Raw genomic sequence first — 9,613 nt, forward strand, 5'->3', positions numbered from 1 at the left:
GTTTCTTAGCACTAGAAGCAGCCGCCCCTTCCTCTGAAATTTTTCCAGCAATTCACGTTGATTTTGTTGCAAGAAATCCAGCCACAAATCGTTCCGGATCAACCCTCGCACCTTTCCCGCTTTGGTATCGTCGTTTCAGAAATTTTTAAAGATCAAAAGCATGTATATTCTATTTTTTCTGCATCGATCTCGTTATATTATGTGATGTGATGTTATTATGCGTGAAAATCCATGTATGTTATGAAAAAGTTTGAGCAAAAACGTTTGAAATGATTTTTAGATCTAAAAACGTGTCTGCTGTCATTTCGATTTCTGCGAAAATTCAATTGATTTTTCGGAAAGATTTTCAACGTGTAAAACGTAGTACTTTTCAATACATTCGATTTGACAGTAAATTTGTAATTTTTGGACAAGAAACGAGTGAGTTATGATTGTTTTGTTGGACTGCTCAAACTGCGATTTTATGAAAATGCGTTCTTGGCGTGTTCTTAAAGTTTATTTGTTGCAAGCTTCGTTGGGGATCGTTTGGTGATCGCTGCTGCGTTTAGGTATTTTGAGTATGAGGTTCAGATGATGTTTGGTGCTTCGTTTCGTGTCAATAGGCACTTGGTTGCATTAGAAGTCGTAGAAAACGTTTGGTGTCAACATGTCGTATTCAATGGTTGTGTTGCATTATTTGTTGTGTGTCGTTGTTTTTGGGTATTGTGTGAGTTTGAAACATTGCCATAGCGTCCTAGGATGTCTTGTAGCATCGGTTAGAGTCATTTGAGCGTGACTTTTAAAATTGCATCAAAATGTGTTCTTTTTGTTGGTTATGCGCAGGGTTAGTGCCGCAGCACTCACCAGGGAGTGCCGCAGCGTCCGTTCTGGGCAAGCCTAGCGCCGCGGCGCAGCCCTTGTGGCGCTGCAACGTTAGACCTGCGGCCTGTCCAGCGCCTAGGCGCTTGAACTTGATTTTTAAACCACTATTTTATGTTCATGTCTTCTATATTTTGGGAAATGTGCACACCTCATTTTAGGATTTGTTTCGGGGGTTGATGTCATATTTAGTACGATTATTAAACGAGGTCAAGTCCCGATTGATCTAGAATGTCATAAAAAATTTGTCATTTCAGGTGGTGAGCACGACTATTTCGTCTAAGTTATGGAACAATTAAGTGCATGTAATCAAGTCAGTATGTGCAGCAGTGGCCCCAAGCGAGACCCAATGAATCCCTCAACTCCATGTAAGTATGTTTGATGTACAAAAAAAAAATATTTTATGTTTTTGAGGTATGCTAAATAAATGTCTTGTGACCAATTATGAACGCGTTTGGAAGTCGGTGAACGTGGCCGAGGACCTCTTCACTCCGGTAAAGCATGACCGGGTTTAGATCAGGAATGGAAAGCGGTAAAGCATGACCAGAGACCAATCCACCCGATAAAGCATGACCGGGGATCTCATGTATGTGGTAGTGGATTTTCCGTGCAAGCCCAGTAGTGTGGTTTAGTCTGATCAGAGGTATTTATGTATGGGTCACTTGCTTTGAAACATATCTCTACGCAAAATGATGAAATTTATACATGTTCAAGTATGTATGCTGCAAGTATGTTTATGAAAAGTTTTATGATGATGGTACGTGTAAGTTTATATTACGTTCAAGTTTTAGTATGTACGTTCTACTTTAACGATGAATGTGATTTTATTACTTATTACTTGTTATTCTCAGTTTATATGTGTTGAGTCTTTAGACTCACTAGACTTGATCGATGCAGGTGAGGACGAGTATGAGGAGACGAGGGGTGGGGACCAATGAGCCGGCTCGGTCTGCGCAGGAGGCTAAACCCGAGGACCTTCTATGATTTTAAGAACTTTATGCATGTTTTTAATACTCTGATTTTCAAGAAATTGTTTACGATGTTTTAAACGTTTACCTCGTTGCAAACTTCGATCGTAATTGTTTTAATGTCAAATATTTTTCGACAAGTAGTTTAGTTTAACGCAATTTGAATGATTACTATTTATTTAAGAAAATTTTTATTTTTCCATACATTTTAAAATAATTTAAAATTACGGTTCGTTACAGTTGGTATCAAAGCGGTGTTCTTGTAAAGGTTTATGCCTACAGCCAGTTGCGAGAAGCTCACGAAGTCACACCTCAAGTCTATAAGTTATAATGTTTTAAATTCTTTTATTTAATAAGCCTCAAATCATGATTTCAGCATGTACATGTTTAAGTTCAAATTACATGCATATTATGATATTGATATTATGCTCATGCATGTTGGGTTTACGTGTTGCGTAAGTATGGGATGAAGAAGCCTAAAAATCCTTACTTGGAAATTTGCGGAAAATTTAAAATTTTTCTTTTTAAATAATTAAAATTGCCTCATTCATAACTGAACTGATAAATAAAGTTTGATGTTCAAAGTGGCAGCGGAAGAAATTAACATTTTCAAAATAACAGTAAAAAGTTTATCAAAGGATAATTAAAATGTTTGAGCAATCAAATAATAATAAATGCTGAACTGAGGTCCTCGGGTCCTACTACTGCCGACTCGAGCTAGCTCACTGGTCCCCGCCCTCGGTCCCCAGATCATCAGTACCTACAACAATCAAGTCTAGTGAGTCTAAAGACTCAACATGTATATATCGTAAATAACAAGTAAATAAATAGTAAAATTTCATGCAAGTGAAAATATCATGTCATGAGGCATAACGTAAAAATGTCGTGTCATGATTAATTATAATACGTGCATAACTGAACTGAAAATCATAGTGAAAATGTTTACTCCTTGGAGCCCTGTACTGAAATAGAATGTAATAATTTTTCTGGTGAGATTATGGTCTACGCATGTGGTCCCTGCACTGTACTGAACTGACCGGTAACTGGCGACCGGACCGGTAACTGGCGACCAGATTTAATAATGTACGTCTGATCAGAATACTGCCACAGTATACTGGGTGAAACAACTGAACTGACCGGTAACTGGCGACCGGACCGGTAACTGGCGACCGGATTTAATAATGCTCCCATAACCGGTAACTGACGACCGGACCGGTAACTGGCGACCAGATTTAATCATGATAGTAAAGTGACCACAAGCAATATCGCATAAATCTCAAAATTTGTATTTTTGCACGTAATATAATTAAATAACTGAGTTAAATATCCTGTACTAATTTTACTGAATGGATTGGATTGCTCCCAGGCTCGCTGAAACCTAAATATCCCATGAAAAATATGCAATAGATTTATGGGACCTAACGACTTCGTATTTAATCATGACTCCGAACCAACCAGAACCAACACTGAAACTTCATATAGTCATGATTAAAATATGCTAAAATGATGAAGTAATACCCTTAAAATGGTGAGGGTCGAAATCTAGGTGAATGGAGGCCAAAACTTGAAACGCTCTTTCGAGAGTCAATTTGGCACATCGCACCGTAAATTCTCGTACGACCTCAAAAATGATCCGAATCACGAACGGTCAAAAACATGACCTTCCTAACTTGATGAGGAACTGTCCAGTCCAAGGCCATAGGCTAAAAGCCAACCAAGAACTCGAACGACGCCTGAGAACAACAGCACACTTGCTGTCAAAATTACAGCAGCTGCACATTTGCTTTTCTTGTGTCGTTTTCGAGACTACCGGCCATTGGGGCTTGAACCACCGATCAGAGACTCTTACCAACATCCCAAGGAATGATTTGAACCATGGCTAAGGGCCCTAGGCCAGCCACAATTCGCATCACACAATAACTCAACCGAACGTCACACCCGAGAGCACAAATTCTGCGCGTCGGGCATTGCTCTTGTTTTGCTGTCACGGATCGTTCCAGTGGCCATTTGATTGACCATGACACGATCTAGACATATAGGGGTATGGTATGAACCGTGGCTAAGGGCCATAGGCCAAACAAGATCCACACCATTCCACAAAATCGAACCATACGTGCTGTAAAAATGAGAGGGCCGAAAGTGGGGAGGGGCTGTTCTTGAGTTTTATTGTAAAAACCGATTCACCATGGACCAAGCCTCCAAAAGGGCGACTTAGTCACGTCTTAGACATGCTAGGAAAGTGATCTAACCATGGCTATAGGCCTTGGGGCAGCCATGATCAGATTCATTTCTCCTTTGACAGCAAACTGAATTTCGAAAAGCTCAAATGGTCAAAAGGTGAAGTTGCTGTCATCTTCGGGTTTTCCAGCGTGCATGGGGTTAAATGAATGGACCAACATGGTCCTAATGCATCCTATTACATGTCTAGATGTCACCTTGGGAGCCTGGAATCGAACCATTACCTGAAACCCACAAAACAAATGAAACCGCGAAGCTTGAATTGGAAGGGCCGAAAACCTGCAGCATTTATTTTCAAAATTCTTGATGTGTTTCGGTTTTGTCATGGAAATAATGATCATGAAATGTAAAAATTTGATAATAGGACTTGATTGAAGAGTCAAGGAAGAATATATGCATGCCTGGTTTCGTTTTGAACGAAAAACGAAAGAATGAGACGATTCGGCGCGGAGGAGGTGGAGCGATTTCTTATCTTGCTCTTCACTCGATTTTTTTCTCTCCTTACTCTCACTGAATTCTCACGGTTTTTCTACTCTGATAAGGCTCTGAATTCGGTGGAGAGGGGGGGGGGGGGGGGGGGAAATTGTGGCTAGGGGAGTGAGGGAGATGGGTGCAATATAGGTGGGATACATGCAAGACCAAGTCTCCACCTTTGAAATTTGAATTTTGGTTGATAACAAATAATTTGTTGGGGTGTTTTGTTGGAGGCTATGACCGATTCTCTACCTGCTAATCTAGGTTAGAATATTGCTTATTAATTAATTAAGGTTGATTAATAATTAAAGAGGTTTGCATGCTAAACTTAACAAAGAATGGGTCAAAGGGTGAGTTGGCAAATGAATTGTCTAGTCATTAAGGGTGACCGAATATTTCTAAATAAGTGGAGGGGAAATAATGTTTAGTTAGTAAATTTATAACCTTAAGAGCATTACCTATCCTTTAAATAATTTAGTGAACTAACCCCTTAATTATGGAACTTAAGTGAATTTATTTTCTACTCACCTCAAGTTGCTTAAATAAATCCTCAAACCTCCTTTTAACTTAAATTAACTTATTAATTAGCTAAAATAAATTCTGGAAATATTTTCTGAATCTTAAATTTTATCTCTAAACTCCAACTCCAGTCCGGCCTCACTGAATTTAACTGAAATGATAAAAATTTTAAACTACTACGGAAAATAATTAAATTAAGGAAAAGCATTTAAATACTCATGCAATAAAATCATTTTAATTTAAATACTAGAATTATGTATGGCTTATACGTAGACTGATTTACGGGTTCTACAATCCTTCCCCCCTTACAAGAAATTTCATCCTCGAAATTTAAAACTCACCGAATAACTCGGGGTAACGATCTCTCATCTCCGGCTCAGACTCCCATGTAGCTTCCTCCTCTGAATGGTTAAGCCATTTGACTTGAACTTGCTTAACCACCTTGTTCCGAAGCTTCTTCTCCTGTCTGTCTAAGATCTGCACTGGTCTCTCCTCATAAGATAGGTTCGGAGTAAGCCGCAACGGCTCAAAATTCAGTACATGCGAAGGATTCGCCATGTACTTCCTCAGCATGGAGACGTGGAACACATTGGGTACTCCGGCCAGATTCGACGGAAGAGCCACACGATAAGCTAGCGTCCCAACTCTGTCGAGGATCTCAAACGGTCCAATGAATCTCGGACTGAGCTTTCATTTCTTTCCGAACCGCATGAAACCCTTCATAGGTGCTACCTTCACAAATACATGGTCGCCAACGGCAAACTCTAGATCTCTCCTCCTCTAATCTGCATAACTCTTCTGTCGACTCTGAGCAGTCCTCATCCTATCACGGGTCTTGACTACTACATCGGAAGCCTGCTAAATGATCTCCGGACCCAACTCTGCTCTCTCTCCTACTTCATCCCAATGAACAGGAGATCTACACTTGCGGCCATACAGTGCTTCATACGGAGCCATACCAATAGACGACTGGAAGCTGTTGTTATAGGTGAACTCTACCAATGGCAAGTTCGACTCCCAACTTCCTGAGAAATCAATGACGCAAGCACGGAGAAGATCCTACAAGATCTGAATAACTCGCTCCGACTGCCAATCTGTCTGCGGATGGAAAGTTGTGCTAAACAGCAACTTCGTCCCCATAGTCGAATGCAAACTCTTCCAAAATGAGGAAGTAAACCTGGGATCTCTGTCAGATACGATAGAAACTGGAATACCATGGAGTCGGACTATCTCCCGGATGTACAACTCTACAATCACCCAAATAGCATTCGATCCTCTGGCTGATTTCGGCAAACCGGTCACAAAGTCCATGGTAACGTTCTCCCACTTCCACTCAGGAATAGGAAGAGGCTTGAGCAAACTTGCTGGTCTCTGATGCTCGGCCTTCACTAACTGACAAATCAGACACTCGGATACAAATCGTCTGATGTCTTTCTTCATACCAGGCCACCAATACAATAGCTGCATATCTTTGTACATCTTCGTACTCCCAGGGTGAATGGAGTACGGTGACATATGGGCTTCTGATAAGATATCTGCTCGGATAGAATCACTGCTAGGGACCCATATCCTGTCCCGGTATCTCACAATACCATCGCTGACTGAATACAAGACACTGCCCTTGGCCTCATCTCTCTGCTTCCACTTGGCCAACTGCTCATCTGCTGACTGACCACTGCGAATACGGTCCAGAAGAGAAGACTGAATGGTCAAGGTAGATAGACGGGGAACTCTACCTCGAGGATAAGTCTCAAGATCAAACCTCTGCATCTCAAACTGAAGAGGTTTCGAAACTGTCAAATGGGCCATCGCTGCAACTTTCCTGCCCAATGCATCCGCAACTACATTAGCTTTACCCGGGTGGTAGCTAATGTCACAATCATAGTCCTTCACAAGCTCCAACCAACGCCTCTGACGCATATTCAGCTCCTTCTGCGTAAAGAAATACTTGAGGCTCTTGTGGTCGGTAAAGATCTGGCACTTCTCTCCATACAGATAGTGCCTCCAAATCTTCAAGGAAAAAACTACTGCGGCCAACTCTAGATCATGGGTAGGATAGTTCTTCTCATGAGTCTTCAACTGTCTAGAAGCATATGCTATCACCTTCCCATGCTGCATCAATACGGCGCCAAGACCGAGCTTCGAAGCATCGGTATACAGAACAAACTCACCAGACCCTGACGGCACGGCCAAAACTGGTGCTGAGATAACAGATTGCTTCAAAGTATCGAAGCTCTTCTGACACTCCTCGCTCCAAACAAATTTCACATTCTTCTTTGTCAGTGCTGTGAGTGGAACTGCAATCGAGGAGAATCCCATAATGAATTTCCGATAATATCCTGCTAAGCCAAGAAAACTACGGATCTCTGATGCATTCTGCAGCACAACCCAATCTCTGACTGCTGCAACTTTTGCTGGGTCTACCTCAATGCCACTTCTGAAAATAATGTGGCCTAAGAACGCCACCTTCTCTAACCAGAATTCGCATTTACTGAACTTTGCGAATAATTTGTGCTTCTGCAATGTCTGCAACACTGTGGTCAGATGCCTGCTGTGATCCTCCCGATTCTTGGAGTAGACGAGAATGTCATCTATGAACACTATCACAAACTGATCGAGGTACGGCTGAAATACGCGATTCATGAGATCCATGAAGATCGCTGGCGCATTCGTCAAACCAAACGGCATCACAAGGAACTCGTAGTGACCATAACGAGTCCTGAAAGCTGTCTTCGAAACATCGGCGTCTCTCACCCTCAACTGGTGATAACATGAACGCAGATCTATCTTAGAGAAAATCGAAGCTCCCTGCAACTAGTCAAACAGATCCTCAATCCTCGGAAGTGGGTATTTATTCTTCACTGTAACCCTGTTCAACTCCCGATAGTCAATACAAAGCCTCATCGTGCCATCTTTTTTCTTAACAAACAAGACTGGCGCGCCCCAAGGTGAGAAACTAGGGCGAATGAACTCCTTGTCAAGAAGTTCCTGAATCTGCTTTTTAAGCTCTGCCATCTCTGTCGGTGCAAGTCGGTACGGTGCTTTTGAGATCGAAGCCATACCTGGCATAAGCTCGATGGAAAACTCCACCTCTCTCTCAGGTGGCATACCAGAGACGTCCTCAGGAAAAACGTCTAAGAAGTCTCTGACAATCGGAACATCTGAGGCTGACTGACTGGGTTCCTCGGGGACAGATATAAAAGTCGCTAAAAATGCCCGACATCCTCTATGCATGAGCTTCCTAGCCTGAACATATGGAATAATGCGCGGTAAGGGAAAGTATCTGTCTGGCTCAAATAAGAACTGCGTCATTCCAGGCAGTCGGACTAGAACAGATCTCCGCTGGAAGTCAATCAAAACTCTGTTCCGCAATAGACAATCCATCCCTAGAATAATGTCAAACTTTGGTATCGGCAACACGATCAGATCCGCATAAACGAGGTTGCCATGGAGCTCAAGATCTATGTCTCGGATCACATTGGTAGCTGCCATCTCCTCACCGGAAGGCAATACTACTGAATAGGCTATATCTAGCCCGATGGTCTTGACTTTGAGGAAATTGGCAAAGACCTCCAAAATAAATGAGTGAGTGGCCCCTGAATCTATCAAGGCCTTCATAGCGGAACCAGATATAAAAATTCTCCCTGAAAGGTTGGAACACTTAAACTGAACCCGATAATCACAAGAACTAACTTATAGACATGCAAAGGTCAACGTTCTTCTAGCTAAAGTTCCCAAGTAATACTAAGTAGAGCATGCAATCCTATCGCAATTCTATGTTCGAAATCTCAGTCCCGATTCCCAAAACATTAAATCTCAAATGTAAGCTTAAAGCTTAAAGGTACCTGTCATCAGCATAGTATCGGGGTTCGTCTCCGTCGCATGGAGAGCAAACACTCTGCCCTGGGTAGGCAAGTTCTTCTGAGGGCAATACGGCAGCGAGTGGTCTGGGCTACCACACTTGTAACACTTCCCTGAGCCAAACATACACGCTCCAGCATGGCGGCGTGTGCACCTAGGACAAACTGGATGCTCCCAAGTCCTCGGGGTTGGGCGTCCCTGCTGCTGCTGCTGCTGCTGAGGTCCTCCTCTGTTCCTGGGCGGCCCGTGAAAAGGCCTCTTGTTCTGCTGCTGATGCTGCTGAGGTGGAGGGCGGTGCGGTACCTGTACTGGGCGCTTGCCCTGGCGATCCCTCTCAATGTCACGTTGGTCCTGTTTTGCAGCTAGCGCTCTGGAGACGACGACCTCATAAGTAGTAGGGTCAGACACCCTAACATCACGGCGCAAGATCGGCCGTAGACCCACCAAGAAATGCATCAACTTAGCTCTGGCATCATTCGCTATCAGGGGTACAAAATGACAACCCCTCTCAAACTTACGAATGAACTCCGTAACGGTAAGATCTCCTTGTCTCAGGCTCATGAACTCAGTAGTCAACCTGGTGCACACTTCCTCAGTGAAATATTTGGAGTAGAATACCTCCGTGAAGCATGCCCAAGTCAGGGTAGCCAAGTTAAGGGCTATTGAAGCTCCTTCCCACCATAAGCGGGCATCTC

The sequence above is a fragment of the Primulina tabacum genome, chromosome 18, assembly GCF_025594145.1.
Source record: "Primulina tabacum isolate GXHZ01 chromosome 18, ASM2559414v2, whole genome shotgun sequence".
Classification (NCBI taxonomy): Eukaryota; Viridiplantae; Streptophyta; class Magnoliopsida; order Lamiales; family Gesneriaceae; genus Primulina; species Primulina tabacum.